Source organism: Eretmochelys imbricata, chromosome 2, assembly GCF_965152235.1.
Source record: "Eretmochelys imbricata isolate rEreImb1 chromosome 2, rEreImb1.hap1, whole genome shotgun sequence".
NCBI classification, from domain to species: domain Eukaryota; kingdom Metazoa; phylum Chordata; order Testudines; family Cheloniidae; genus Eretmochelys; species Eretmochelys imbricata.
Genome location: NC_135573.1, coordinates 146,605,346 through 146,612,378, shown reverse-complemented (window position 1 = coordinate 146,612,378; position 7,033 = coordinate 146,605,346).

Below are 7,033 nucleotides of genomic sequence, written 5' to 3'. Positions count from 1 at the left end.
TCTGGCCAAGATAAGGCGCGTGCAGGAAAGCAGCAGGAAAAATCCCTTCCATCTCAGGGACACCTGTTCCAACGCCCCCAGAGTGAACACACACACACACACCAGAAAAGTACAATGGATATAAGAAAGGGAAATATTTATTTACAGAGGGATGAGAGGAGAAAAACAAAAGGGGAAATATAGGGGGAGCAGCAAAACAGGGTTGGATCCAAACCAAGGCCCCACAGGCCCAGTGGTAGCACAGTCTGAATGGGCAGACACTGAGCAATGTGTCTGCACACAGAGTTCAGGAGTCCTGAGCAAAGTTCCAGTCCAGTGGTGAGTCTTGGGTGCTCCTGGTCGTCTTCGTCGCCAGTAAACTTTCCCCAAGAAACCCCTCCGGTGTCCTTGAGACACAAATTCAAGGGCATCTGGGTTTAAAGTGACTGTTTGTGGCACAGGATTCTTTCCCTGCACTGAACCTTCCTCATCATGTTCTTGGGGACTCTCAACAACTTTGGACAGTGAGGCCTTGGGAGTGCTCAGTGTGGGTTCTTCCCCTTCACCATCTCTTTGTGCAACAACAAGAGGATCCATTAGGGTTGGGGCATTCCAAACTAGATGTTTGCCAAGCCCCATTTCATCCTCACTCTCCGAGGAGCTGGGTGTTTGCAGAGGACAGGTATATTTCCGTCATTGGGACCGTGTCTGACTTGCGGGGCCGGGAGGCTCAGAATCTGTGGAAACATCCTTATGGAGAAACAATACTTGTCCTACAGGTAACAGATGATTCTGGTGGAGAGTTCTGGTGGGGCCGTGACTGCTTTTAGGACATATGTGATACACTGGTAGATCCCCAAGTTTCTTCTCTATAATGTATGGGTGTGACTCCCAATGGTTTGCTGCAATCTCTGAGATACCCTTGCATAATCTGTTTTGTTTTGGCAGTCCAAGGCATAGTGACCATCTTTCCCACAGTTGTAACAGAAACCTTCTCGCCGGCTATCACCCCTCCTGCTACTCTCCCCTCTTGAGGATGGCACAGTATGTCCCTGAGGCTTCATCATGGCCACTTCTTGGGTCAAATCTCTGAGTGCCGCTGCCACTGATGAGGCCTCTTCCATCTCTCCAAGCACTGTGGTGGCGTGTCTCCCTGCCTTCTTCGGCTGCACCACTGCGTCCACTTGCAACAATCACTCCTCCTCTGCACGTATCTCTTGAATCAGCTTGTGGAATGGGGGTGGGTTTTGGGCCTGCTCCCTCAACTGCAGTCACCACAACCCATGTTGTCAAGTGCCCCGAAGGATCTGATCCAACCTAGTGGAATCAGTGCGCTTGGTGGTGATGCCCTCCTTCCGCACTACCTGCTGTAGCAAATCCTCTAGTCTCCTGATGAAATCTGACAGTCATTCATGGGGCTCCTGATAGGTATGGTGGAAACGATAATACAGGTTTTTGCTGCTATCCGTAGCACTGTAGACACTCTCAAGAGTGGTTAAATAGTCTTTCACTGTGGCAGCTGGTTGTGAGTCTTTAAGGGCTTGGACAATTTGCATGGCAGGTCCCCCCAGACTCTCAAGCACACTTTTCCACTTCTCAGCATCAGAGCATTCCCACTCTTGGACAAGTGGCACTGTAAAATCCCTCCAGGTCTCGTAATCATCCTCCCCGAGGGTACAGGTGACACCCCCGAGAAAGAACATAACCGATTGTATGGAGCACTTTCCTATGCCGGCTTCAATGCATCTTTGAGAGCGTTTCCCAGCTATTTGGCCATCCCACCAGGCTGGGTGCCACAAGTGTTGGAGCCCCTCCTAATGCCAAACTTAATTCCTCTCTTCTCTGCTTCTCATCCACCATCAGAGTTTGCAATTTCTGCGCTAAAGAATCCACCTCAAGTGACATGGGCACACTAGTAGGGGATTGCTCTGCCCCCAGAATTGTCCAGGGAAGAATTCCTACTTGCACCTCTTTGGGCACTTTATCAAGATCTTCCTTGGAGTGAGTACACAGTGCTACCATGCCCTTCACTTTGCGGTTGTAAATATGGATGTTGACCTTCACTCTCCCCAGTACTTCAGCTGCATCTAGGCTCTCCTCAATATCATTTGGTTCCATCTCTTCTGGGAACCCCGCCACCAGCACAGCTTTGGTTACTGGGATTCGTACCCCTCGGCACAGGTCTTCTAATAATCACCTCTCCATTTTTTTTTTTTAAACTGAGATGAAAGTCACTCAGAAGTATCTTTGCACTGTGAAGGAGAGCCCAGGGTACGTAACATAGGTGTGTGCGTGCATGTACTTCAAAGTCCTTATATGGGCCAACAAGTGTAACTTTAGTGCCCTCGTGGCCAAGATGGAGTCTGCTGTGCAGGCAGCTCTGGCCAAGAGAAGGCGCGCACAGGAATGCAGCAGGAAAAATCCCTTCCACCTCAGGGGCGCCTGTTCCAAACCCCCAAGAGTGAACATACACACGCACACACCGGTAAAGTACAATGGATATAAGAAAGGGAAATATTTATTTACAGAGGGATGAGAGGAGAAAAACAACAAGGGGAAGTATAGGGGGAGCAGTAAAACAGGGTTGGATCCAAACCAAGGCCCCACAGGCCCAGTGGTAGCACAGTCTGAAAGGGCAGACACTGAGCAATGTGTCTGCACACAGAGTTCAGGAGTCCTGAGCAAAGTTCCAGTCCAGTGGTGAGTCTTGGGTGCTCCTGGTTGTCTTCGACACCACTAAACTTTCCACAACAAACCCCTCCAGTGCCCTCTTCTGCTGCTCTCTGCAAAGCCGCACAGAGCGACCACCTCCCCACTTAACTAGCTAGCAGCCTCCCTCCTTATTCCCAATGGAGAGTCACAGGTCCCAGTACTCACAGCCCCATGCAGCTCTGGGCAGCAGTGATACTAGGTCCAGCTCTCCCTGTCCTTCTCAGGCTTCAGGCAGATTCTCCGCCCCTTCACTTTGTGAGGGCCTGCTTGCTGCAGCCCTTCCGTCTTGAGCTCCAGAGCCATACCCCCGGAGTTTCCCTCCTTTCTCTCACTGCTCCCTCTCCCCCATTAGGAAAAAGTTTTACAGGGGCCATGCTATCTAAACCGCAAGGGGGTTACATTTGAAAAAAAACTTTGAACATTTTAAGAATGATAGATAAGAACACACTTTATGTTAAAAGGCCTTGTGATACTGATGTTTCCCAATTAATGCCTATGGACAGTCTTGAAGCTCTTCACAGCAGAAAAGACATTGCATACCTAATGTGCTGTATGAAAAGGGAAACTGAGGCACACTACTATATTGCTTTCATGGCTAACTGGCAATATTCCTACACTGTGGCAAACATTAATATCTACATTGGCTTGATGTTAATTAGGTTTGTAAAGAAATTCAATAATATTGTTAAATATAATTTTGATAAACCATTTCTGTTATACATTAAGACTTCTAATATTGGGTTAGAAGCTGTAGTAATACAAAACCAAGAATGGAAAGATTCCTAGATGCATTCAACAGTGTCTGGGACACATCTTCCCGCACCAATTGTGTGTTGGGGGAGTGATGTTATCTGATTAAAATATAACCATATAGAACACTGTTATATATTTGCCACAAATCTTGTACAAAGTTTGTCTGTGAAAAGGTTATGATTTGCTGGTTATGATTATGCTATCTGTATGCATGTATCATTTTTGTATTTGAAGTTATAAGTATTGGCTCTATATCTGGATTTCAAATGTTTGTTCCTGGAGTATCACCGACAAGGTAGCTAGCCAGCATATCCTTGGAGGGACTATTCAAATTAAGAGGCTCATCAAAAAATACTTGGCTGACAATGAATCATGGGAGATGCCCATCTACACTGTGTGGACTGTAGGTTATGGCTTCCTACAATGACTAGGCGAAATGCATCGACATGTGACTTTCCCAGGTGACTCCAAATTCCATCTTGTTGCTGTAATTTTCCACAGTAAGAACAATGGGTTTCCTTCCACATGGCAGAGGATATAAAAGGCCCTGAAACCTCTCCATTTTTGCCTCTATCCTGCTTCAGCCTCTTTCCAGCCCAAGCCTCTGGACTATGAACTTATACTAATGCGAGCTTTCTAACCAGTGGACTGAAGTCCTTCCAATGATTTGGAAGCAACCAGAGACTTATCAAACCAGCAGTTTATTCCATCACTGCTACAAGCCTGAACCAAGAACTTTGCAATTACTGAATGTATTTGATTCCTTTAACCAATTTTAACTCTCACCTTTCTTTCTTTTTATGAATAAACCTTTAGATTTTAGATACTAAAGGATTGGCATCAGCGTGATTTTTGGGTAAGATCTAAGTTATATATTGACCTGGGTGTGTGGCTGGTCCTTTGGGATCAGAAGAACCTATTATTTGATGAAACTGGTTGAAAAGAACCATTCATCTCTGAATCCAGTGTTTTTGGATATAAGAACTGGAATGCCTGAGGAAACTGCCTTTATGTTTTCCTGTTTGCCAATGTGGTGAAACAGAAGTTTACTTTTGTTGCTGGTTTCATATATGCTATGGGATTAGCCACCAGTCTTGGGGTGTATCTGCCCTATTTCTCAGCAGTTCACCCTGAATTCAACATTCTCAGTTGTGACCCCCACTGAGGCACGGTTACATCACCTTTTTCTCACTCTCCCTTGGCAAGCACACAGCTCAGCGAGCTCCCTAAATAGGGTGAATTCAGCCACAGGGTTGTGGAGGAAAGGTCCGAGATGGGACAAAGGGTCTAGGTATTTTTTTAAGGGGATAACTGCAAGTGTCTAGGGACACTATTGTATATTTTGCCACCATTTTCCACAGACAGGGGTGATTGAAGCTGCTATCTAACTCCTGTGGGTAAATGAGAATGCAATGCATTAGTAGGAGCGTTGCCAACAGATAGAGGGAAATGATTATTTCCCTCTATTTGGCAGTGGTGAGGCCACATCTGGAGTATTGCGTCCAGTTTTGGGTCCCCCACTACAGAAAGAATGTGGACAAAATTGGAGAGTCCAGCGGAGGGCAATGAAAATGATTAGGGGGCTGGGGCACATGACTTATGAGGAGAAGCTGAGGGAACTGGGCTTATTTAGTCTGTAGAAGAGTAGGGGGTTGATAGTAGCCTTCAACTACCTGAAGTGGGGTTCCAAAGAGGATGGAGCTAGGCTATTCTCAGTGGTGTGTGAAGACAGAACAAGGAGCAATGGTCTCAAGTTGCAGTGGGGGAGGTCTAGGTTGGATATTAGGAAACACTATTTCACTAGGAGGGTGGTGAAGCACTGGAATAGATTACCTAGGGAGGTGGTGGAATCTCCATCCTTAGAGGTTTTTAAGGCCCAGCTTGACGAAGCCCTGGCAGAGATGATTTAGTTGAGGTTGGACCTGCTTTGAGCAGGGGGTTGGACTAGATGACCTCCTGAGGTCTCTTCCAACCCTAATCTTCTATGATTCTGTGATCTCCTACATGTCTTAGGTTTCAGACTGAGCTCCTATGCTGCTCACCTGTGTGCTGCTTTGGTCCCTGCACAAGTGATTGCCCGTTGGCATTGCAAAGTTTCCTGCAATGGGGGAAGAAATAAAGCTGCTCTGCCAAGGAACCTTCAGCAGAGGATTGGTGAGTACCTCCAGGAAAGTTTCCTAGAGACCTTTCTGGAAGATTTCCGTAAAATCTCAATGTGCGTTAACAAACTTTTCCACAGGATCCCCACTGCGTAGCTGCACTGGGGAATGGGAAGCAGACGCTACCACTGCTAGTCATGTACATTTCTATCCTTGATTCACTTCTAAGATATAATGAAACAAAAGACAGCTCTTCCTCATGTAACCAAGTAGTATCACTCATCAAAATGAGTACTTACCAGAGTTCCCCTCTCCTGCATCATTCATGCCAGAGCCAGAGTGCTGGGACTAGCTTGAACCCACCAGAGTTGAGAAGAGATCCTGGCTCACCACACTATCGGATAACCCTGCCACCTGTTCCACCTCATCCTCCAACTCCACTTCATCCTTGGGGTTGAGTCTGCTGACTGCTGTCTTCTGGAGGCCATTTACAGCAACATAAGCAAGTGCAGTGTCTCCATTAACACTGTGTTGATCTAACTTTGCTGCAAAAAGCTCTACACCTCTTGTTGAGGTGCTTTTATTTTGATGGCGTAGCAGGAAAGTTAAATTGGCCGGAGGAGCATTGCAGCGTGTACACCTCCACTGTTTTGTCAATGAAAGTTGACTTTTGTGGACAAAACTGTGTTGCACAGACAAAGCCTTAGGCAGATGGATGTCTATTTTCCCCCAGTTTGTATACTACTGGGGTTAGGTAGCTAGACACCTGGAGTGAGGCAGCAGCATTCACACTCAGAGACAGAAACAAAGGCAACTTTTACAGAAGAAATTTAGGCACATTGATTTTGTGTGTGTGCACCTAAAGCATTCAGTGGCAGCTGAGCTGGGGTTTTGTTAATACTAGAGGTGCCTAAAATCTGGGACTTACCTGCCTAAAGAGGCAGGTAGGCACATAAGACCTATCTCTTTTCAAACAATTTTGGGAATATCTCTTTTCAAACAATTTTGCCCTGATATTAGAACCTATCCATTCCACTGAGAGCCACTGAGGGGAAAACATGGTCTCTTCTGGACTCTGGCTTGCAGAGGATTTTAGGAGTCCTCCCAACTCAGCTGGTGAGTGTAGGGGAGAAAATCATCAGGAGTGAGGCGGTGGGGGTGACCCTTGCGGATTGGATCTCGGGGGCTGTATCTACTTAGTGTGGGTGGGGGCCCGGCCCGGCGCTCCCCCTTTTCCTTCTGTGCAGACGCTGAAGTTAGTAGACATGGCAGCCGGCGGAACTGTTTGCAAAGCCTAGTGAAAAATCAAAGCCAGCGTGTGGAGAGCGCCAGCCACCCCCCACGGGGTGAGGAAATGGCTCTCACGTGAGGGAGGCGGCAGCTCGAGGACTCCCACCCCTCTCCCTGTCGGGGGAGGGAACACCAGACGCCGCCGCCAACGCCCCGTCGCTCCCGAGCTCTGAGCGCGGAGTCCCGGCGCTGCCCAGCCG